Raw genomic sequence first — 26,959 nt, 5'->3', positions numbered from 1 at the left:
TAAGTAATTATCAATCTTTTATTGGTTATATTATTTTTAATATCATCATGTTTACTTAGATGGGAAGCATACGTCATCGTCACAAGTCAGTGTGTGAACTGAAATATAATAAAACAATGCAATTTATAGGACAGACAGTGGACGTCAGTGGTGATAACAACCATCTTACTGTATACATTGTATTTATAACGAAGTATAATCAACAAATACTATACGAATGAACAAATTTGCTAGTTTTAGAGTCAACCCTGTTAAAAAGTGAGAACAAAGCTAGGACGTACGTAGTTCTGAATTGTCAAGTTTGATGACCAAACTGTCGCCACGTACTGTGTGATACAGCCTGTATGAGTGCATAGTTGAGTACATTACTGGATTTGTCATATAACAATAATAATAGGCTCTTCGTTAGAGCAGCACATTTCCATTTTCCCCACTGTCGTCATTTTAATTTGTGTCACCTTCGCCTTCAGTTGGAATTAATGCTGTATGTAGCAGTGAGCCCTGGAAACAAATTAATCTTTATGAATACCTAAGTGCTGGATCATCTCTTTCTAATAAACGTTGGCCCGTGCTTTGGTGACGAATTATACTTCATGAATGGTTTCCGGGTTGGGGAGGCAGTCTTCTTACGTATGGTTGTCAGTCATTCTGTAGAAGAAGCACCTCCCATGCGTTATATCCACAACCTTACCACTTCCCTTTCGATTCTGCCTTGTGCGGAAATACGATTTTGATCATGACAATGGTTTTGAAGTTCAGGGATACCTGGGTACATGGTCATTTCATTTCTTTGGCCCACATTTCGGTGACGAATGATGTTTGTTATATGTACTCCATCAGGCACATTGTTAGCAACCATGACCTTCAGCGTTTCAAGCGAATGTTTCGAGGATGCATTTTATTTATACACTTCATTGAAAACCCTTTGTAGAAATGCTGACTGAGAGAAGCTTCGCTAACTTCTTTTTCCCCCTAAGCCACCTCACCCCACCCCCATTAGAAAATAGGGGTTCTAGGGCATTTTCCCCCCCCCCCGGGCATTTCCCCCCTGGTAAATTCCCCCCGGTCATTTCCCCCTGGGCATTTCCCCCTGGTACATATCCCCCCTGGTACATATCCCCCTGGTAAATTCTCCCCTTCAATACTTAAATTGACAGTTTTAACAGACACTAAAATAGTTCCCCTCCATCCCTTCAATACTTAAATTGACTGTTTTAACAGACACCAAAATGGTTCCCTTGCAGTAGTAGAGTTACTTTCTAATCCTCTAATCCTTTCTAATCCTCTTGATTTAATTGCCGGTGAAGAAGCCCTCATAGCCACCTATTCCTTTTTTTCTTAGATCAACAGATTGTATTATCTAATAAAAGAACAATGTTTGAAGTAGTGATATGTTACTTGCTAATCCTCTTAATCCAATTAGCAAGTAAGGAACTACAGTAAAGAAACAAACAAGATATTAGTTGTTAAATCAACCTAGGTAATTAGTGTGACTGTAGCTGTCCAGTACCCTGAATATCAAAGTACAAACATTAAAAAATCCACCAAGGGTAAAACTAAAATAGTCCATGAAGGATACATTTATGTAAAACAGAAGAATCTTGCAAATGGAGTCATTTCGTATGAATGCGAGTTACGCAAAAATGGAAAACACAACAGTGGGCAGTGCAAGGCGAAAATTAAAGCTTTATGTGGGGACATTGTTGGTTATGTTAACGAACATACACATGCTCCAGTGGTAGGCAGGCCTGAAGCATTGAAAGTCAGAGCTGACACGAAAGACAGGGCTGTCAACACATTGGAAACTCCTCAACAAGTGATCAGTCAACATATGACTACTGTTTCTGAAGGTAAATATATATACAATTTATATATATATATATATCAGAATATTGTAGATAAACAATGTACTTATTATCGTTATGATTTAAGAACCCACTGTGACATATATGTCACAACTATTTTGTGGAACATTATTATTATTATTATTATTATTCTATTGCTGTTTTACTACCTTGCTGTTCCAACGAGACATATATGCAAGAAGTGTTTCCCGACACCCATGTACATGGCTGTTTGTACCATTTATCCCAGTGTGTGTACCGCAGAGTTCAGGCAAATGGACTACAAGAAAGTTACACAACAGATAATGAGCTGTCTTTACAGATTGGGATGATTCCTGCATTGGCATTTGTGCCAGTTGCCTATGTACCTGCCACATTTGAACTTATACAAGAAGATCTCCCAGAGGAACTGCAGCCAATTCTTTGAAGATACATTTATTGGTCGAGCTAGACGCCGTGGTAGGAGAGAACCAAGATTTCAACATTCCATGTGGAACTGCCATGACAGAGTTGGAGATGGATTGCCACGCACTAACAACCACTGCGAGGGGTGGCACCGCAGGATGTCAGCAATTGTTGGAGCATATCACCCAAACATCTGGGTGTTCCTTGATGTTTTAAAGAAGGAGCAGTCCCAGACAGAAGTAGCCATGACACAGGCACTGGCCGGCGAAGATGGACCACCACAACGCCGCCAGTAAAGGGATGTCACCAAACGACTAGAGAATCTCGTCAATGATTATGACAACAGACGTGTGTTGCTTTTCTTACGTGGAATTGCCCACAATCTGCAGATGTAATCCCACTGTTCAGTTAAATAAAATACAATTTTGATATTATTAGTAATTCTTTATAATAGGGGGGAAATGACTGGGGGGGGGGGGGGGAATGACCTAGGGGGGAAAATACCAGGGGGGAAATGACCGGGGGGAAATACCAGGGGGGGATGACCGGGGGGAATGTACCGGGGGAGGGGGGGGGGGGATGACCGGGGGGGAAATGCCCTGGTATGGAAAATAGGCCGTCACCTATTGTTGCGGCTACAATTGAACACTACACCAGGGCTGGGAATGTTGCAGAGGCATCCCCCAAGCAGCTTGAAGTGACAAACCAAATGGATAAATGGATTTGTGCTCAACCTTTTTCTAGGCCTCTTTTCAGAATTGGCTCTTGGACCAATACATCGGGCAGCGTTTGTCACCAAAATGTGGCCCACGCTGACCAAAAAGTGATACTGGAGACTAATTTCCGAAAATGATCTTAAAGGAGGGCATACTAATCCATAGATGTTTGTGCAGCATCCGGCTGTCTGCAACAAACTCTTGTTTTGGATGTCTACAGTTGTCTGCCAGAAAGAGTTCGGTAAAAACAAAAATGAATGTTAGAATAATGCACTTATACTGCATATTTTCAAAAACTGTTTTATGATTATAAGAAGCAGGATGTTTTCCATTATGCCGGCGATCATAAATGACATTTGCAGCTAATAGTATTCAATGTATGAATCGAAGCAAAGTAATTGTTATGACTAATTATGGTTTAAAGAGGACTTTGCACATTTTAAAAACAAGTGTGGTATTTCTGTCTAAAGCAGATTGAAGTCGTAATGTTTTCGCGTCTAATCATGTGAAATTTATTTCTGAGTGTATAGTTACCTATAACTTTGTCTAGCACTTCACAACTTGAAATGTTCAAATCCTATTACGATACTAACTTGTTAATAGACCGTGGGCCCACTATTATACCCCCCTGCCCCCCCCCCCCCCCCCCCACCATAGGGATTTTTTCAAGATGAGTATATCTTTGAAGCCTATCCATAGACATATTCAAATCAGCTTGTCTGCAGGCAATCTGTTGGTGGGTGTGCCTGTAGGGCACGTTTGAGTGTAGGCACCCTATTTATTTTTAACAGGGTAAATTTGTGATCATGGTGAATGTTCCACATAATTTTCAAAAATATTTGAAAATAATTCTGGACTATATCACTGCTTTTACTTTAAAGCTGGATTACTGGTGAACGTATTCCACCAAAAAATAATACATTTTTGGCATCTGACTAAGCATAGTGAGTCAATGAATTTGAAATGTCCTGAGTATATGAAAAAACGGCATGGCAATGTTGAAGTTAACATGCATACATATTTTGAACAGGTTTAAGACCAAATTATGAATGCGATTCATCCTAAATTACATGTTCATAACAACAAACCACAAAGCAATGCAATATATGTAGTATGGATATAGTACCGGGAGTATACTCACCAGTAAAATTTACACAGTTCCCGATATACGTAATTCTCTATGTACATGTGTATATATACATACCGTACCTAAAACATTCTGATCCTTTTATTATTGTATTGTATTTAATATCTGAAGGCAGCATTACTTAAATATGGTGCAGTGCATGCTGTCTAAACCATTTATATGGATATTTTGAATATTTTTATATTACACACAAGTCTTACAAACATACCATTCTAGGCAAGTCTGCATTACATATACAATTTATCTATCTCACAACAGTTCAACTTACAATAACTAGGTTTTCTTTTGCTTTTTGTAATATTTTAGAATTGCAGTTCTATTTATATTATGCTTAACTTATGTTTTGGTGTATATAATTGATATCTACATAGAATATTGTCATCAGGCAAATATCTAGCACTATAAAAATTTAACTTTCATTCCCAATTCTCAATCATTTTATGTTACTCAAATATGATATATATGAAGTTTACACTACATCCTTCCTCTAGATCCTTCCTTTATTCTATAAAGTAGATGTTAATAACAATTACAAAACAATATAATATAGATGTATGAATAATTATATACTTCTCAAAATAATACGTTACTAGTAAGCAATGCCAGAAATGTATTAATTTCTATGTATACACATACTTAGGATTGCCTGAAGCTTTTATTATTAAAAAAACAAATTGACCTGGCTTTTTTCTATATGGAGTTTATATACTATGTTCACCAATTTATGAAGATGTCCCTCTGTTCTTAGTACCAGCCAATTATAAGTACCTTTCCTCGGCATGTGTGTTAAAACATTTACAATTCATCTATCTCACAGAAGTTTGTACTATTTTTAAAAACATATTTGTATTTAAATGGTGCTTAATTTATGCTTAGGTTTATATAACTGATATCAGATATAGTCATCAGACATATCTAGCACTTGACTTTCTTTCCTGTTTCAGTCTTATCATCTGACTCAAATATAATGTCTATTATGTTCACAATATCTGTAATTTCTTATTTTTCCCCTGGGCCTTTGCTCTTGTTCCTCCCTCAATATGTCAACAGCTCTTGCATTATCCGATCACAAACCATCCAATTCAGCTTCAGTATTTTTTGGACATTTCTCAGCCATTTCTATGTGGTTGAGGAATACCCTGGACTTTGTGATATGACTAATACCATACGAGACCATGATAATTTGCTCTCTTCCAATTTGCTCTATTGGTACAGCATATTTTCAGGGAATATCTACGGGATGGAAGGTTTGAAACTAATCCACAGTAGCATAATAACAGCATCCGTGGTTTGGCACTAAATTTCTCATGTGAAAGGGGTTCTTCCAAGTTACACTTGATCTAAGGAATTCCTACAAAGGTCTTAAGAGACTGGAAGACCTTTTAAATGAAAAAAACGAAAATTCTGCCCTCAGCTTGTTGGGAAGAGGGTTCTATTTGTGAGACAAAGTACATGTTTCAAACACAAACCATGTCTGGGGGTGTTGTAAAGTACACAAGAAAGTGCAGAAACAAAGATTATACTTCAATGTCTGTACATTGTGGCCAGTTCACCATCCCAGATACGAACATCTTTATACACTCAACTTGGCAACAAGAGGCATCTTATAGATGTGCACAGCATCATTAAGGAAGCAGGGAAGACACCAACTAGCAAGTCCAGCTGTGCTTGCCATTACTGTCTATGGTACCAACAGTGCTTTTATGCAGAATGGAAAACTGGAGGTTTTGAATATTCTCAAGCAACACCAAGACTTCCTTGAAATGTTGTTAGCTCATGGAAGTTCAGCAAACATTGATGTTCATATATTTAAGAAGCAGATCATTTCATATACCTTCTCTATGGGAGTGCAGGTGCGAATAACATACAAAAACATCATGACTTGAGAAATATCTGGAAATGTTTGTTGCCAAACCAAGGATGATAATATTGAACTACAGTAGAGTATAAATCAGCCTTCTCCACTCTACATGTATGTATTCACTGAGAATGCTCTGAGAATGCACATAAAGAGAACAAACTGCCAAGTTGTCATTTGGTATCAGTCATGCCAGACAGTCCAGGCTATTCCCCAACCAAATTGTCAAATGGCTGAGAAATTTTAGAAGGAACACTAGAGTTTTAATAGTGATATTATACTATGAGCGCTGATGGACATACTGATGGAGGAACCAGAAGCATACCAGAAATTGTGAACATGACAGACATATTTTAATTGCATGAAAATGCAAAGGAATATGAAAGGAAGTCAAAACTTTCCTAGACAATATTTGATGTAGAAACTAATTATATACACCTGAGCATAAGTTAAGCACAATGTAAATATAAAGGCAAATCTAAAAATATTACAAACACAGACTAGTATAAGATGAACTTCTGTGAGATAGATGACTTATACATGTAATACAAAAGAAATTATGGTAGGTACACAAAACTAATGCTTTAAATGTTTAACACTGGTGTTTAGTAAAGAGGGACATATTCATAATATTGATGCACATACATGTATACTCGACAAAATTAATTAAGGGCTAGTAAACTTTCTTATATTATAATATAATTCTTTGTTACTGTCATATTATTTTAGCATGTTTTGGTCATATATATGGCTTCTATACATTGTTTCAGTAAACTTTTACTGGTTATACACGCAAAAAACACTGGGTATTTCACATACTTATGAAAAATATTGAAATGAGCATCAGGCAAGTATTTGTTACACTTTGTTCAGAATGTTTTTTGTCATTGTGTTCCCTCAAAATTGTTATTTTAGTCATTACGTTTAAGAATATGTCACAATGCTGACAACTTTCAACGGAAGAAGTTGTATTTTCCCCCATATTTAAAGGAAAATGTTAAAATATCTATTGAACCTTAATTAATTTTGTTGAGTATAGCATAGGCAGATATACTGAATCATATTTGAATAATGCTGCTTCAATATATTAAATACAGTGCAATTTTTAATAGTAAAAGGTTCAAGCAGTCCAAAATATGTGTAAATACAGAAAACAAATGCATTTCAGGCATTGCTTAACATTTGCCGATGAGTATATCATTATTCATACCGCATACTGCATTGTTATTTGGTTTGTTACTATTAACATCTAGTATAGGATGAATATCATTCATTTTGGCCTTATATCTGTTAAAAATTTATATGGATCACTATATTTAATTTTTCAATATAGTGTTTTTGGGACACAAAATGTGCAACGGTACCCCATTCAAATTGCGATATTTTTTTAATCAACCAACATTTTTGCTGCAGACAAGCAGATATTAAATTCATATATAATGAGGTATCTAAAAATACTTGTCTCCAAAAATCCCGGGGGGGGGGGGGGGGGGGGGGGGGGGGGGGGGGGGGGGGGGGGGGGGGGGGGGGGGGGGGGGGGGGGGGGGGGGGGGGGGGGGGGGGGGGGGGGGGGGGGGGGGGGGGGGGGGGGGGGGGGGGGGGGGGGGGGGGGGGGGGGGGGGGGGGGGGGGGGGGGGGGGGGGGGGGGGGGGGGGGGGGGTGGGGGGGGGGGGGGGGGGGGGGGGGGGGGGGGGGGGGGGGGGGGGGGGGGGGAGGGTTTCGGTATCTGGCCCATGGACTATAAGTAGCTTACTAACGTGCTAACATACTTACAAACTGACTAACCAATTAAAGGGACATTCCCGAGTTTGCTGCAATTTTTAAAGATGTTATTGACTAATAGAGACTTTTTAACGATTGTAATTACATCTGATCGTTCTAATATTTGTACTAGGCTAAATTTCATTTTATTCCTAAAATATTGGGGGTTTTCGTACGTACGAAATTATTTGAAGACAAAATCCAGTTATTAAGACGACCAGAAACACATTGAATATACAGGCACTGATATTCTAAACAAGAAAATATATTTAATATGTACGTTTAATCGTAGAAATATTCTATTAGTCGGAAATATCTTACAATGCAACAAACTCAGGAATATTCCTTGAACGTATACACTAATTCACGTACTTACTAAGTTACTAATCTGTGCCCAATTAACAAAAAACCCATCGTAAGCCTAGTTTTGCATGTAAACACTCCACGACTAAACCACGGTTATTATTACCATTAACACTATACAGATATTGTTTGAAGTACAAGTATAGTATTTCATTGTCTTTTATCCCCAAAATACTTCAAATTTTGCATGATGTGATTTTTCTGCTTGAAACACATATGACCTGTATAACTCTGTAGCATTTGTTAAAACGCAGACGTAAACTTACGATGTTTCGTGAAATTGGCTCCTGGTCTGGTGCTTATAAAACTTTTAGAGTCTAGACTCTTAATAGAATCTGAGAAGTGAACGTCATGGCAAAGGTCATACAAATTGTATTTGTGTCACGTCATTAGAGATTGAGTCTGGACTCTAAAAGTTGTATAAGCACGGGCCCTGCTCTTGTCGTCTCTGCTCTGCCCACTCCACTTTCACATTACTTTTACTTTACTTTTACTTTTACTTTACTTTACTTTACTTTACTTTTACTTTTACTTTACTTTACTTTACTTTACTTTACTTTACTTTACTTTACTTTACTTTACTTTACTTTACTTTTACTTTTACTTTTACTTTACTTTATTGTACTCACTTTACTTACCAAGTAGTCGTACTGATTGCGCACGGTCTAAACTCAGCACTGGGTCCAGGAGCACGGGTCTGCTACCACACAACAGTCTCCACCGTTAGCGCACTTCACACCAGGCTCTCTGCCGTTATCAGTGCAGCTGTATTCGTCGTCAGGGGCCCAGCAGAAGTGTTTATCGTCATCACAAGCTAAATCGATAGCAATAAAAAAAAAAATAGAACAGGAACACACATATTAAATGAAAATGAAACAATCCACTCACCCCATTTACTCTGAACGGAGGTATACAAACTAGTCAAATAATGTTAACGACAAGACCGTAATATGTGATGAAGGCCGTATCTCTGCACAATGCAAAGACGAATGGACATTTGGTAAAATAGTGGTTGATTCCATGAATCTCTATCTAGTGTCTAGTCTATAGGAGGACAGCCACTCTCAAGGAGATCATTTATTGGATATTTCATCACAATGAGGACTGCCACTCCCATACTAGTTCTATTTCTCGCTCCAGCCAGTGCATCACGACTGGTACATCAAAGGTCGTGGTATGTACTACCCTGTCTGTGGGATGGTGCATATAAAAGAACCCTTGCTACTAATCGAAAATAGTAGCCCATTAAGTGGCGATAGCGGGTTTTCCTCTCTCAATATCTATGTGGTCCTTAACCATGTGTTTGACGCGATATAACCGAACCGAACATAAAATGTGTTCAGTGCGTCGTTAAATAAAACATTTACTTTCCCATACTAGTTTGATTACGCAAAACTAGCACAGGAAAGAGGTGACTGGAATACGTATGGCTGTGATGACATGCACTCATGAATCACTGTCAAAACAGAAATGATATCAGGTGTTCGCGAAAGATGAACACATTGCTGTCTCAATGGTGGCATCCATAATGAGTACTGTCATCACAGCTGTCAAGTTCGTCACTTCATATGAAACGATGAAAAAATAAATCTGCAAGAGTTTCACCATAGATGAAAAAGTATATAAAAGTTCAAAATATGGAATAGCATCATCCATCGTTTTGTTCAATGATGTATCGTATTTAGTAGAGATAGCCTCCAGATGTCTACCATAAAACCTTTTGAATTCCCTCAGGAGTCCTTGGACAACATAATCTTGTTGGAACAACTGTGCCAGAATGGTATAGCGTTGTTTACAATTTGCACATAACGATGATGCCCTAAGGTATCTTAGAAGTTGTGATATGTAGACACCAAAAGCTGGAACAGAAGGTATATTGCTTGACATAAATGAAAAATGTACTATTGGAAACTTCAAGTCATCCCTTTTGTCACAAAGCTTAGTTTGAAGGCCAGTGTCGCCTTGAATCTCTTTGCATAGAAAGAAATAGAAAACTGATTTAATACCTTCTGATGTTTCTTTTATTTCTAACTCTTATGCGTAAATCAATGGAAGGTAATCTGTAATCCTGCTATTATTGAATGATATAATATGATCAATATAGCGGAAAGTAAAGTTAAAACGTTTTAGCCATATTTTTTTGTTTTGATTTAACTAGATTAGTTGGAAATTCGTATTCATATGTACATAGAGAAACAAATCGGCGAGCAAATGACTGTCAGGTCAGATGTCGGGAATAAACGTTATTATATCAGTTTAATGTTCAAGCACAGTCTCTGACCAGGGCCAGGGGCATATGTTTACATAGTATGCAGTGATGCCATTTGTCATTTTACTGATATAGGGTACTGTTTATGCGCCTATATCCAGACTTCTTGTGGTTTTGGTTGTTGTTGTTGTTGTTGTTGTTGTCAAGATTCTACCCAAATTTATTTATTTATTTGTTCAAAACCAAATTGCCAGTGTACTAAGAATGGCTACAGGAGGATGTAGCCGGTCTCTATTGTTGTGTTTTTAAGATAATTAAAACAATTAAATATCATTTTAAAAATTGCACCGGCCTCGGTGGTGTCGTTGTTAAGCCATTGGACATAAAGGTGGTACGTACTGGGTTCGCAGCCCGGTACCGGCTCTCACGCAGAGCGAATTTTAACGACTCGGTGGGTAAGTGTAAGACCACTATCCTCTTCTCTCTCACTAACAACTAAGATCTAATCCTCTTTCCTGGAAAGACAGCCCATATAGCTGAGGTATGTTCCCACGATAGCGTGATTGAACCTTAACTGGATATAAGCACGAAAATAAGTTGAAATGAATGAACAAAAAATGCTCCAGAACCAGAGGAGCCTGGTGTAAGTGACTGTCATTACAAATAATTACATTCTCAAATTGTTGTGAAGCACATTTCTTACATATCTGTTGGTGAGAACACCATGTGTTATTTTTAATAACACATGGTTGTTTACACACGTACGTGTGTTAACAATTTCAAGACATACAGTTGGCTGCTCCTGGGTGATGACCAGGGGCCTTATTCACAAAGGTCTCTTAGGCTCTGCTAGACAACAAAGCATTCTCTTTGCAAGTATTTTAGCATTGCACTGCGAGATCGCAAAGTTGCGAGAGTTTAGTGAATTAGGTCCTTGTTCACCAAAGCCACACGTCCAATAAAAAACAGCACGGTGGAAATCGATTACACTGTGACGTATAGTTAGCCTGGCAATCATGTGTCTGTGACGCATGAGACAGCTACAAGTGCAAAGGGTCGTAAATATCTTTTAGTCGATAAAGATCTTAAAATATGCTTAAGACCTGGTTTTTGAGGATATGTAAGAAATAGAATAATATATTCGTGTCCGTTAGATACCATTTATCTCACAACTTGTTGTTTAAAAACGTATCAATCTCGCTTTCGCTCATTAAATACATTTTAAATGGTATCTAACGGCCACTCATGTATTATTATCTAATTCCGAAACAACATAGATGTTTTCGTAATTCAGTAGTACTGTGCCGGTGTTTAAAACTCTCAGTGCCTACGTATACTGACACAACGTCGTATTGTCATGTTAAACAGGGCCGGAGGCTGGATTCTTCTAAGGAGGGGGTGCGGCTTCAAAAGATAGCAAATTTTAGTTGGAAAAAGACGTTTAACCTTTTTTTCAAAAACCTACTGTGTTTTTGAAATAGACTACTACACTCCTGACCTTTAGACAGAATTTATCCTTTTTTTAAAGTTTGTTTTGTTTAACAACACCACTAGAGCACATTGATTAATTAATCATCGGCTATAGAATGTCAGACGTATTCCGATGAACTCTCTCCTGTGTTAGTTGTACTTCATCAGAGGAAACCCGCTACTTTTTTTTTAATTAGCAGCAAGGGTTCTTTTATATGCAATTTCCCCACATACAAAGGCCTTTGGCCAGTTGTGGCGCACAGGTTGGACCATTTATCTTAAAACGCGTTATTTAAAAATGTATTTATTGAAGCTGAGCAAAAACTGCTAACAGTTATAAATACAAATAACATGATGTAAAATAAAAATAGCATTATTACAATCAAAGGAGAATATAATAGAACATGTTCAATTCGACTTTGTCTCTAAGTAACAATGACATAGGTTTAACGTTTTTTTTAATACTTTCAATAGATATTTACCTGAATTACACAAATCGTTAATATTATTTGTACTTAGCAACTGTATTAATTTGCACATAGATGGATGCACCCTATAATAATGTTTAATAAACTCTTAAATCATTACAAAATGGACAACATAATACACAATGAAACTCATGTTTAATCTCTCCAAGTTGACAAAATACGCAAACTCTATTACTAGCTATCGCTCGTTAGATACGTCGTGAAACAACTGGTATAATTTACCATTGTTTGACACCCAATAGCTAATGTATTATGTTTGTGCCAGGGTGTCGTCAAACATTCATTTATTAATTAATTCTAATAACATGCCTGAAATCTTAGTGGTACAGTGGCATGTAAAAATACTCTTAAAGCGACATACCCTAGTTTCAGCCCATGAAAATTAACACTATGTTTAGTTAATCTACAAACCTGCAACACATTTGGATAAAGTTACAATTAAGTGGAACATGAGTCTCTGATTTTGAAATGGCGCAATACCCTCTAAAAATAGACTAAAACTCGACTCCATATCTTACTTCTCAGACGCATGTGCGTTTTTAAAAATATGAGAAATGCATTTTGTGATATTAAAAACACCAGGATGACTAAGAACACTTTGAATGTACGGAAATGGATAATCTAAACAATAAAATCTAAGTAAAATATGACTTTAGTTATAAAAAACCGGCTCTAATAGTAATAAAATATACCTTAATGTTTAAAAACTAGGGTATGTCCCTTTAAGTCTAATACAACTTACGGACAACTGTTCTGTCATCTTCACACAACGCCCTTTCAACGCTGACGACCAAGATCACAACCAGGGCAATCGCAACTGACTTCATCATCTTTGTGAAGGAATAATAATCCTGTGTGTTTGGACGTCTGCTTTACATTGGTGACTAGAAGGTTGTGATACAGACTGGTGCAGCTGCTGACCTCCTTTCCTGACATTTGAGAGACGCAATCCTTGGCCTCTGTTATCTGTCAATAATATATCAGCACTTACATGTGTTATTAAAATCAGAACACAACAGTGAACTCAGTGCACAATTTAATTTACGCCTGCTTCAGAACTGATCACATGGGCGGTGTAAGGGATGGGGGGGGGGGGGAGATGTGTTAATCCACCCACACAATACTATTTTATTTAAAATATGTTTGCATAGGGGAATAGTGCGGAAGGCCCATAAGTGTGTGTGTGTGTGTGTGCGTGTGTGTGTGTGTGTGTGTGAGTTTGTGTGTATGTGTGTCTGTGTATGTGTATGTGTGTATGTGTATGTGTGTGTGAGTGCATGTGTGTGTCTGTGTTTCTGTGTGTGTGTGTGTATGTGTTGTATGTGCGTCTGTATGTCTGTGTGCGTGTGTGTGTATGCGTGTGTGTTTGCGTGTGCGTGTATGTGCGTGTCTGTGTGTATGTGTATGTGTGTGTCTGTGTGTGCGTGTGTGTGTGTGTACATGTGTGTGTTTGTGTCTGTGTGTGTCTGTGTGCGTGTGTGTGTGTGTGTGTGTGCATGTGTGTGTTTGTATGTCTGTATGTGTGTGTATGCGCGTGTGTGTTTGCGTGTGTGTGTATGTGCATGCGCGCGCGCGCGTGTGTGCGTGCGTGTGTGTTACTATATTGAACAACTCATGTATACCCTCTGCATGGGCTGTTTGATCTGAGGTACAAACAGTGGAGACACCGATTAGTTAGATTACAACAATCTTCATCGAATTTTATGATTTGTAAAAAAATAGATAATAAAGCCACAGCAGACCGGCCCAATATATGTAGTATATATCTATTATGCTGGAATGTCAGTTCTCCTGCCAGGATAATAAGCCAATTAGGAAAACAGTCAGATGATTATTTTCGGTATTTACCTCCGCGTCCTTCTGTACTAAACCCTGGATCAGTGTTGGGTATTTATACAAAGCCACAGCCACTCATGTTATCATTTTTGAAACATTTGATACTTCTGTTTGATGATTGTTTGCAGCATGTAACTTTGTTTTGTATAACTACACCACTAGAGCACATGGATTTATTAATCATCGGCTATTGGATGTCAAACATTTTGTAATTTAAACATATAGTCTTACAGATGAAACTCGCTTCATTTTTTCCATTAGTAGCAAGGGATCTTTTATATGTACCATCCCATATACAGGATAGCACATACCACGCCCTTTGTTATATCAGTCGTGATGCACTATTTGGAACGAGCAGTTTGTAAGTAAAGTTTGTTTTATTTAACGACGCCACTAGAGCACATTGATTTTTTATCTTATCATCGGCTATTGGACGTCAGACATATGGTCATTATGACACTGTTTTTAGAGGAAACCCGCTGTCGCCACATAGGCTACTCTTTTTACGACAGGCAGCAAGGGATCTTTTATTTGCGCTTCCCACAGGCAGGATAGCACAAACCATGGCCTTTGTTGAACCAGTTATGGATCACTGGTTGGTGTAAGTGGTTTACACCTACCCATTGAGCCTTGAGGAGCACTCACTCAGGGTTTGGAGTCGGTATCTCGATTAAAAATCCCATGCCTCGACTGGGATCCGAACCCAGTACCTACCAGCCTGTAGACCGATGGCCTGCCACGACGCCACCGAGGCCGGTCAGTTTGTAAGAGACAAAGACAGTTTTGCGGAACTCCCACATCAGACGTCTGCCCTGAAGATGGTGGACCAGTCTTTGGAGCTGTGTGTGAACATGGTACCCAGTGCAATATTGATATCTTGTTGCAATTATGATAAGTTTGTAAAATTCTGATCTATATGTCACAGTTTATTCAAGATTAATTATATATATATATATATATATATATATATATATATATATGCAGTCAAACGTTGTTATCTCGATGTTGAAGGGAACGAACAAAATGGCCCGAGATTGAGATAACGGTGGATTGAGTTGAAACTAGCCTTTTGGTGAAAATGATGTGGAACCATTTCCCGATCTCCTGATTTCCTTGGATAATGAGTTAACAGAGATCGAGATAACGAGGTCCGACTGTATAGATTTTAAATTTATAATGTCCATATATTGTGGGCGTGGACTTTCTTTCTGTATTTTGAATACTGCTTTTAGGATTTTGTTTAAGGACAGGACTAGTATTCGTATTGTTATTAGTATTTTGTGTATACATTTCACATTTATATATTTATTTATAGACATTGAATCTGTTATGTATAGTTATTGTATTAAAAGTATGATTATGAATTGTTTTTAAAAGTTAAATAAAAAGATATATATTGATATCAACCCTTGTTTATGGTCCACTAACTGTCAGTAAGTGATTTTTCACAATAATAGTATGTCAGGAAAACAATAATGACTTAATCTAAGTCCTGTAAATAATAAAGTACATTTATGTTTCAACTTATTATCGTAATTATCGGCATTGTTTTAATTTATTATTAGAATGTGTGAAACGATACCGTTTAAAGTTAAATGAATAATTAAAAAAACCTTTCACGAACACCTGATATCATCACTGGTTTTACAGTGATTCGTGAGTGCATGCAATGACAACTGTATCTCCAGGTTAAACCATTTAAAGTTAAATATCAACACATTAATATATGGCGATCCCAATTTAACACTACAAGAAAAAACAGTCTCATCTGCAAAGCAAATCACAATTTCATTGCTGAAAGCAAACGTTTTGACTGATAAAACCGTTTACCTTCTTTATTCTTCTTGTCTCTTAGTTCTAATCTATATATAAATATTTACATTTTGACAGGTTAAATATACAATAGTTTTATATTCTTCAACATTAAATGTATATCTTGTACTTTCTAAACTGTCCATGTTGACCTGTTAATATTTCAATTCTATAATGTAGGGAAAGGTCTTTATATAGGCTATGCCTGTTGACCAGTCCCATCTGTTAATATAAACAGAAATAAATATTGTTTAAACCAACTGTGTCTATTCCACTGAACTCTATCCTGTGCAAGTTTGGGTTTTCTAAGATCTGTCTCGAGAATGGCAGTCCTCTTACATGCTATTCAGGAGGGAATGAATGAATGAATGAATGAATGTTTAACGACACCCCAGCGCGAAAAATACATCGGCTATTGGGTGTCAAACTATGGTAATGCAAATAAATAAAGTGATGATCAACATCAATATAAAAATTCAAGGTTTAAACAAAAACAGTGTAAAGAACTGTGCAAAAATACAAATACAAATATCACAGAATTTTACGGATACTGAATTTTACTCTAAACTTCAATTTGTGCTGTATTGGCCATTCTCAAAGAGAATGTTACACCCCTGCACCACGGTCAGGTTACAGCACGCGCAGGGGAATATTCAGGAGGGATACAACACTTTTACTTATCTACTAGGGAGTGGCAGTCCTCCTACTAACGAGGACCTGATAGATCATGAAAGCAATAACGACTTTTCCTAAAGAATCCTTTCGACTCTGCCTTGTACAGAGATACGATTTTGATCACGGAATACAGTTTTGTCATTCATATTAGATAGTGTATTTTCAAACTTTTATATATTTATATCATTTGTGTTTTATTGTTGGAATATGTTTGTGTTAATGCATATATACAGGCCGACTCACTGATTCATGTTCGATATATAGACAGAAGAAGAGATGGAGATATTGTCAATATAACAACTACTCACGAATAATAAAATTGTTTTAACAATAATATACTCTGTAGCTTGTGTTGTTATCGTCCTCAATGATAGTTTATCGATACTTCAATGCTTTATTTCCTAGTGGTAATCCTCACCCCACGCTCATCCCCACACTCAGGCGGAGCTTTTCTGACCTTTGAAAATATCACAGTAAACTTCACGAAGACTACACTGCTTTCAATTGTTTCGAGGTACTAAAAAAATGGGTGAGAGTATGTTGTAATTTGTGTTCAAATAAAAGACCGTATCGTTATAAATTTATTTTACTTCCTTTAGCAATGGTGATGAAGAAACATTTGTAATTCGAGGTGGACATGTACTGTGTGTATGTGTGCGTGTGCATGTGTTCAGGTGATGGGAGGGTGCGTGCGGAGAGAGAGAGAGAGAGAGAGAGAGAGAGAGAGAGAGAGAGAGAGAGAGAGAGAGAGAGAGAGCGAGCTAATCTTCCTTGTTCACTGATAGGGTCGATAACTCTTGTAGTTCACCATCAACACCACAATTGTCTACAGGGATGGAGGAGTGGAGGGTGTACAACAAACAAAATTCTTTAATGATACCAAAGTATATCGTATGTGTTATCTGGGTGATCACCATGCGTAGATACGAATGAATCCATATTTTAAAGTGCAAAAAATAAGACCTTTACAAATGTACTCAAAATATCGAATTTCATAGGCATGGGAAGACTTATGTATCTGGAGTGGCCAATGATATATTAATTCGCCGTCCAAAGGAGGGAAGGGGGAGAGGCAATGTATACTACTCAAAACAAGTTAAGGTCATATAATTTAATGTCTTGTCAGTTTTAGCATACAGTATGTTGATGAGTGCAAAATTTATAGAACTAATATCTGGTCAATTATGTGTACAAACAGCATGGAAATCAGCAGCACTGGAGACACGTGGCACATTTTTAAAACCACTTGTGAGTGGCCAGGGGTCAGAAACAAATTGCAGTGTCCCACACAACAAAACCATTTTAAAAAATGAGTGAAACCACCTCTAGCTTGTACACAGTTAATACAGCGTCGTCGCATGCTGTCGACTAGACATCTGGAATATGTGCAGGTACCCTGTGATTGTCTATCAATCATCTATCTGCCCAACTTCCTCGTGGCATGTTAATTAGGTGTCAAATCTGGTGAGATTACTGGCCAATCCATACGGAAATCTGTTGCAACCCTGGAACGGTGTGGTCTAGCATTGTTCTCTTAAAAAAAAGCGCACCATGAGCAATTTAGCGAAATGACGGAACACTAAAAGACAGAAATATTGTCTCTATACCTGATACCTATCACGTTTCTTTGGCTGATGTCCAGAGGAGTTCTGTAGTGCACACAATTCCCACTCCACATCACCAATGTGTCTCCCAATATCTTGTCTCTATATCTGATACCTGCCACTATATCTGATACCTGTCCCTATACCTGATACAAATCACGTTTCCTTGGATGATGTACAGAGAAAAAAAATGCAGTGCACAGAAATCCCACTCCATATCACCAACGTGTCTCCGCCATACATTGACCCTATACCTGATACTAATCACGTTTCCTTGGATGGTGTATAGAGGAATAATGCAGTGCACAGAAATCCCACTCCACATCACCAATGTCTCTCCGCCGTATCTGGGACACTGTCTGACGTTGGCATCTCCAAATCTCTTACTTGGACGACGACAGATACAGATTCTAGGATCGTTGAACTGTAGGGCAAGCCGTGACTCGTCTGACATGCAGTTTAAATCTGTCACGCAGGTACATCAGTTGGACGATTCTATCTTGATGTTGTTCAATGACACAATGCCGTCATGGACACTGGCGATCTTTAAAGGGACATTCCTGAGTTTGCTGCATTATAAGATGATTCCGACTAATAAAATAGTTCTTGTTTAGAATATCAGTGTCTGTATATTCAATGTGTTTTTGGTCGTCTTAATATTTGTAAGAAGCCCAAACTGGATTTTGTCTTCAATAATTTCGTACGTACGAACATTTTTTTTTTTTTAGGAAATAAAATGAAATTTAACCTAGTACAAATATTAGAACGATCAGAAACACGTTTAATATACAGCCACTAATATTTCATGCAGAAAATATTTAATATGTAATTACAATCGTTAAAAAATCTCTGTTAGTCGATAATATCTTAAAAATTGCAGCAAACTCAGGAATGTCCCTTTAAAGTGACAGACACTATTTTGTTAAACGCTACGGCTTATTTTTCACTATTAAAGCCATTTTTATTATTTAAATTAGTCATATTTTTATAATATCCATTTCCGTATTTCAGAAGTGTGTATGGTAATCTTGGTGTCTCTGATGCCAACAAAATACATAGTTTTCATAATTCTAAAAACGCACGTACCCATGAGGAATAAAACAAAATATGGATACGAACTCTAGTTTATTTTAAAGAGTATTTCCTCCCCGCTTCATCATCACATACTCATGTTTCACTTCGTTGTAAGTTTATTCAGGTGTGATACAGTAACATGTTTGTAGATTAACCCAACTTAGTGTCTACTTTCACGGGAGCAAACTAGGCTCTATGACTTTAACTGTTAAATGGTAGACTTGAACCAGGCTTTCAACTATACACTGATGCCATCGCATCTTGCGTGGATGTTCCTTCTGACTTGAACCTCCCGCGAGGTTTCTATTGGAATGGAAGGAAGGAAGGCAATGTTTTATTTAACGACGCACTTAACACATTTTATTTACGGTTATATAGCGTCAGACATATGGTTAAGGACCACACAAATATTGAGAGAGGAAACCCGCTGTTGCCACTTCATGGGTTACTCTTTTTGATTAGCAATTAGGGATCTTTTATATGCACCATCCTACAGACATGATAGTACATACCACGGCGTTTGTTACACCAGATATGGAGCACTGGCTGGAACGATCAATAGTCCACCGACGGGGATCAATCCTAGACCGACCGCGCATCAAGCGAACGCCCTACCACTGGGCTACGTCCCGCCCTCTGTTAGAATAGCTAAATGTTACTATAGTCGTTATATCAGATTGTAAATGTTTTTCTGATTAATTTTCATACTTATATCATTTTAGGTTCAAGCTCGCTATCAATCAATCAACCAGTCAATCCATCAGTAGTTCAGTATAAACTAGCACAGGGACATTGTCAAGCCAGCATATTATAAATAAAAATCAACTCCTTTCATTTATTTCAGTTCAACTTATTTTCGTGCTTACATCCAATTAAGGTTCAAGCAGGCTACCCTGGGCACACACCTTAGCTGTCTGGGTTGTCTGTCCAGGACAGTTGGTTAGTTATTAGTTGATAGTGGTTACAAAGAAAGAAGAGGGTGTAGTGGCCTTACACCTACCCATTGTGTCGTTAAAATTCGCTCTGGGTGGGAGTTGGTACCGGGCTGCGAACCCAGTACCTACAAGCCTTATGTCCGATGGCTTAACCACGACACCACCGAGGCCGGTATCAACTCATCTTTCCATTTATTGTTTAATACTTTGCGAATGTAATTGAGAAAAATCGAGACATGAGTAACCAATATACGATTTTCAACAAAAAGAACACTAAACGTTTAGCTTAAGATATTTTAGTTATATTAGAATGTCTAAACACCACAAACAACAAACACAATAAAAATGTCAGTTTACTTTATTTTATTCCTATACATCGTAGTGTGCGTATAAAAGTCATAATATTATGTACAGGATTTTCTCAACGCCCAGACATCTGTAGAAGGCGCAGATCGATCTTGTTAGTCATCTGCTTCACCATCGATTTTAGAAATTTTTAGTAAAGGCCTGAAAACAAATAAAATGCATCCCATTAATTCAAATCACTGACATCAATAATATAGCATAGTACAGCAACCATATATACATTTAGAAGTGTAAAACTTTATCACAATCGTGTAGGTGGGCTGGGGGCAACGTAATTATTATTTTTGCCAAGTATGTCTGCAATCTGATTAAAATTAGCTCTACTGGTCTCACCAGTAGATCTAACAGCATTGCGTGGACTCCCATGTGCAGGTGACATTTCATCTATAGATAACAATTTAAATATCGACCAATTACACTTCGCCTTTTGTAGCGTTATTCGGGAGCATACAAATTCTAAAAATATTGGGCGAGACTATTTATGCAATACGCGAACTTGTTGATCTATTTCAACACTGTAAAAAACAGGGGGAAAAGTGCAGTAATAAACTCTGGATTGTATACTAGTATAAACTGATTTTATGACTATACCATCACGTTTGTTTGTGGGTTTTTTCGTCTTAAAACGAATTTTATATAAAATTTTATATTGAAATTTGTTTCCGGCATATTTCGTAATTCACCCGAATCCTTTCGTATACCCTCGGCATAATCCCGAATGTTCAAATTCCCAGTCTGGAGTTCGACGCGGTAAGACGTGTTTGTTTCGCTTGTGCACACTGTACGTGCTTTCTCGGCTGGACTTGGGGATCCTTCACTTCGTTGTTTTTGTCAGCGAAGTGAAGTTTTCTACTGGGATGTATGCGGCCATTGGAACTGATTGAACGCTGGAACGCTTCTCGTTTCGACAGTCTGCACCACCAGGTTGGATTCTTTTTTAGCGAGATTCCTCGCCTCCACGTCATGTCTCCGTCTGACTATGCTGACTTGTTTTTTTTTGTGTGACTCGTATGACGGCCATTCTGCAGAACGCCACGGTTGTTCGCGTTTAGTCTCTACATGTCTGAGCCTGTCCTAGCAGCACTGAAAGATTGACCGCCCCACTCTAAGAAGAAATAGGAAGCGGGGTCGGCCCCTACTACTCTTTTTGTAGACTTTACCTTGCTGTATAGTGATACCATCTCGTATCCTCCGGAGTCAGGCCCATCCGCACCATTATACCAACCCATGACGACTGGACTATACCCTAGTCTGATACTCTACTCGTAGAAAAACAAAAAGAGAGAAAAAGAATTTAAAGAAAAAAGAAAATATAAACAAAGGAATAATGAATACAGAAAGAAAAGAAATAAAGAACGAACGAACGAACGAACGAACGAACGAAAGAAAGAAAGAAAATAAATAGGAATATTCAAAAAGGAAAAAGGAAGAAAGACAAAAAGAAAGAACAACAGCAACAAAGAAAAGAAAGGAAAAAGAAGGAATGAAAGAAGAATTATAGATGAAAACAGCCAAAGAAAGAAATATAACGACATCATATGCCCAGATGTTAATTAGAGAGTTTGTTTTGTTGAACGACACCACTAGAGCACATTGATTTATTAATCATCGGCTATTGGATGTCAAACATTTGGTAATTTTGACATATAGTTTTAGAGAGGAAACCCGCTACATTTTTTTCCATTAGTAGCAAGGGATCTTTTATATGCTCCATCCCATAGAAAGGATAGCACATACCACGGCCTTTGATGTACCAGTCGTGGTGCACTGGCTGGAACGAGAAATAGCTCAATGGGCCCAACGACGTGGATCGATCCTAGACCGACCGCGCATCAAGCAAGCGCTTTACCACTGGGCCACGTCCCGCCCTAGATGCTGCGCCTTGCGTGTGGTGGGTTAGAGGTGTTGGGTTCCTGTCCCAGTGACGGCTTCCACACTGCGTCCACTATTCCACGTGGCAAGGTACCACAAGGAAGAAAGCTCTGTGTTAAATATTTAAAAACAGCAGCAACTCTGATTGGTAGTAATATGTGACAATGATTATTTATGCAAATAAATAAATAACAATAATAATAATAATAATAATAATAATAATAATAATAATAAATAATACTACTACTACTACTACTACTACTACTACTACTACTACTAATAATAATAATAATGATAATGATAATAATAATAATAATAATAATAATAATAAATACTACTACTACTAATAATAATAATAATAATGATAATAATAATAATAATAATAAATACTACTACTACTACTACTACTACTAATAATAATAATAATGATAATAATAATAATAATAATAATAATAATAATAATAATAATAAATGGAGCTGCGATTTTCTAGCAAGAATGAGGGTTGCTAATAAATAATTAATTAAATCTCTTAAATGGTATGTGACCTCCCATTTTAATGCAGGTACAATAAATGTGAGGTGCCACACGTTGTATTGGTGTACCGCCTGGGTGGTTTGATACGCTTCTTATATTGGGGCTGTGTTCACTCAGACCAAACAGAAAAACGTCCGTTAGACTGGTTTTGCGCTTCACGTTAAACTGAACGACCACTTTGGGAACCAGTCAAAATAGTTTCCAAATGTAAACGAAAAACAGTTCAGCTGTTTTATTGCTAAACAAAAGTTAACATTATCGGCAAAAGGAATTGATCGTAAAGAAAAGAAAGAGAGAAAGAAAGAAAGAAAGAAATACAACAACAAAACAAAACCAACAAAAGAACAGCTCCTGTCCCCACCCCACCCATCCATCCACCAACCCCGGAATTTAAAAACAAGACTATATCTCTGTACTTTTATATCTGTACGCATCAAATACGTTTTGTTTTATCAGCTTCCTAGTGCTAAATGAGCTATGTGTTATTGGGCAGACTGTTCGTTTCGCTCTACGTGTACTATTAACGCCCTAACTACCAGATTATCAGGAAAAGTCACACAATTCTGCCTCGGGCCTGTCTGTCTCCGTCTGAGTGATCGGTATATTATCCAGTGCCAATTACCTCCGTTCCATGTCACTCTGGTTGCAAAGGGTCACGGAGCCGCCATCACCGGAAATTGGAGAGCCATATAAGCGCTCACTGTTTTGCCAAAGTGTTTTCGCCATGATTACACTCGTGAGTTGGCGTCTGGTCTTGTAGTAGAAGGAGAAAGAAAACGAAGAAGAAGAAGAAGATGGGGATTTGATCACTGCACGTTTACCCTATGGTTCGATTTCTGAACTTAATGAGACAGTTCGTATCTGCCTTTCCCATGTCTTCTTTGCCATGTAGCCAACTGTTGGATAATGGTGTAAGTGTATCATTTGAGATGGGAATCGTTTAAGAGTCGGCTGATCGTCCAGTACGCGTGATAGTGATAACATGACGGAGGGAAGTAACTGAAGTATTATTCGATGTAACGCTGCTGTTAAATGCTAAATGTGCATTGTTACACGAGGCTGCAGGAGGTGCGGAGACGTATAATATATAGGATTTATCGTCTTTTCTTTTTCTTTTTGTTTTCATGCCTCAACTAGAGACCTGGGTCTGGCGTATTAAAGGCAGTGGTATCTACTGTCTTGTCTAGAAAGTGCCTGTAAACGTTTCCTTTTTGTGTTTTCCTAAGAGTGGGCACGTGGCGGCAGGAGGTGTCTATTCCCTCTGCTCCCGCCCCCTCTCTCTGTCGCTGTTTGTATCTCAACTCTGTCTCTCTCCCCATCTCAATCTAACTCTGTTCCCCTCTCTATCTCACTCTCTGTTTCTGTCTCTCTCTCTGTGTCTCTCTGTCTCTGTTTCTCTCTCTATCTCTCTCTCTCTCTGCTTGTCTTTCTCTCTCGTCCCTCGTGTGTGTGTGTGTGTGTGTGTGTGTGTGTGTGTGTGTGTGTGTGTTAGCCATATAGACACCAAAGAGTTGGAATTTAAAATGTTCCGGTGTTTTTCCAATGTAATCTTAGTTGTCTCAGACACTTTTGCTTTGAACGAAAACATATTAAAAACAACAACTAGACACCCATTTTTTTAATGATTACTTAACAAAAGTTCCTAGGTGTGTTAGAACTGCGATTCGTCAAAAAGCTACGAGATATATGTAAGGAATAACCCATAGTTACACCTTTCGTAAAATGTACACAGCTAGGGTACTCTACTCGTGTATCTTCCATTGATTTGTCAGCGTATGTCGGCATTATTATTATATGTTGTCGTGCTGAACTTAATAACAACAATTGTTATTGCCTTCATGTCATGGCAAGAGTCAAGGTAGAACGAACAAAGCTAGTCGAACCTTGTTCTTTACAAAATAGTAATTAGTAATTATCAACGAACTAAGAAAACTGGCACGATGTGACTAACTAGGTGTTGGATCATCATTGGTCATTTGCTTTCGTACATGCAACAAGGTCAAGGTCGAATTCGCATGTCACAGATATGAAGCAGGCGAGACATTTTGCACTGCGAGCCGTTTGTAATTGACTGCAACGTGAAAAAGATCAATAGGGAAAAACGCTAACCGAGAAAGAGTCTTGCCTCTTTGCCATCCGCCATCTTGCCATTGGCCAAAGCTTACGTGACACGTTTTCCACGGCTAGCAAACTAATTAGCTCAACGCTGGGTCTTAATTAGTGAGAAATGGCGAGGTCACTAGCGACTTCGGGACATAGGTTTGAAGTGGCCTCTTTAGACAACAGTGAGACATTTAATGTCAAGGGTGGCTTGCGGGTAGTAAATCGAAAGAAAAACTTATTGTCTAAGAAATGTGCCTCAAGGATGGCCAGAGCGTAGCAGGACGATGACCTCACTGTCAGGACAACCTGTGGACATCTCGCTGACTGAGATATGATAATGCGCATTGGTGTTACAGTGTACGCCATAGTTTATGTGTGACTTTAGTTAACTAGTGTCACATGATACCTAAGGACAAATCAAAGCAAAACACATCGGTCGATGACACCTTTTCCTGTCCTGGACGGAGGAGCCGGCCGAGGCCTGCACCTGTGCCCAGGACAGGCGTGCGCTACAACAGCTTGCTCTGAATGTGCACGTTAAACACTCTGACCTGACCTGTCGATGAACAGAAGATAAAAAGAAAAAACATTAAGACAATTATTATAGATTTTATAGGTGTTTTCTTTCCATATAATACGTTTTTTGTGAGATGGTGTTTTTAAAGCGGTTTGTTTCTTTGTACTTATCGTGATGTGTGTGTGTGTGTGCGTGTGCGTGTGCGTGTGTGTGTTTGTGTGTGTGTGTGTGTGTGTGTGTGTGTGTGTGTGTGTGTGTGAATCTTCATATACACGTAATACGTTTTTCATTTTTCAAACCGATGTTTTTTCTCCGTACTTTTAGTAAATTTTTGGCTTTTGTGAATCTTCATGAATACCTTTTCGTCTTTTTCAAAAGGTTTTTTCACAGTGGATTTTTATTTCCTTTTTTTTTCTTCCATTTTCACCTTTGTTGGTGGAAGAATACCATCGGGTAGTTTAAACAGAAGTTATACTCAAAAGTACAATCCATGACATATTTTTTCTGCAGAAGTGATGACCTTCATACGAATACGGTCAGCTCCCTGACTAGCTCTCTCTCTCTTTCTCCCTCCCTCCCCCCTCCTCTCTCTCTCTCTCTCTCTCTCTCTCTCTCTCTCTCTCTCTCTCTCTCTCTCTCTCTCTCTCTCTCTCTCCCTCTGTTTATTTTAAAAACAAACACATAAAAATAAAGACATTATCATGTCCTTGACTTTGTTGCTTGTATATTTGTCGCTTACAGAATTTAACTAGCATACCTGACTCAGTTTAAAGGTACAATTTTCAATAAAATGAAAGAAAATAAAAAGTTTCCCATGTGTTACCATTTAAATTTTGTCGGTTATTTTCCAAGACTTGCAGCGATAAATATAAATACATGTATACCAAGCAGAACAAACACAGACGATTGGTGCAAACAGAAGTGTTTGCTTCTTGGAGCGTGCTCGCTACTGCCAGATCGGTAATCCTAGACAAATCTCCTGTACTTACTTCAATGCTTTAGTCAGGTACGTTCACGTGATATTGTTAATTCGGATGACCCAAAGACATGCAATCAGTGTAGACATACTTAAAGTCTTTGGAATGCAACCTAGATTTTTCTTCTGTTCGTTTTTCTTTTTTTCTTTAAAAAACCCAAACAAACAACAAATTCTGGGCACATGAGTTTAGTTCAGCCAACAGATGAGGAAAAGGGTCAGCTAAACTAGTTTAAGCCAAATGGAAACACTGGGAACCAGTCAATTTGTAAGCGTTTAGCACTGATTGCTGTTGTTGAACGCAGACTTGACCTTGGCAGCACTGTGGTTAGCTATAGGCCATAGCTGGTAAGTTGTTGGTTCGTATCGCTGTATTGAATCAATGCACAGATT

At 38.1% G+C, this 26,959-nt stretch overlaps 1 long non-coding RNA gene across 1 annotated transcript; it reads right to left on the bottom strand.

The window, feature by feature from the left end:
* Window positions 1-13,176, bottom strand: LOC121392205. The gene is made up of 3 exons (XR_005960423.1): window positions 13,004-13,176; window positions 8,733-8,908; window positions 1-98 (listed from the first exon to the last, which is right to left on the bottom strand). It is a non-coding gene; the product is annotated as an uncharacterized LOC121392205 (long non-coding RNA).
* Between the last annotated feature and the right edge of the window lie 13,783 nt (window positions 13,177-26,959).

This window comes from Gigantopelta aegis, chromosome 3, assembly GCF_016097555.1.
Source record: "Gigantopelta aegis isolate Gae_Host chromosome 3, Gae_host_genome, whole genome shotgun sequence".
In the NCBI taxonomy this organism is placed as follows: Eukaryota; Metazoa; Mollusca; class Gastropoda; order Neomphalida; family Peltospiridae; genus Gigantopelta; species Gigantopelta aegis.
The sequence above is the reverse complement of the archived record's forward strand: the minus strand, read 5'-3'. Positions and strand labels throughout refer to the sequence as shown.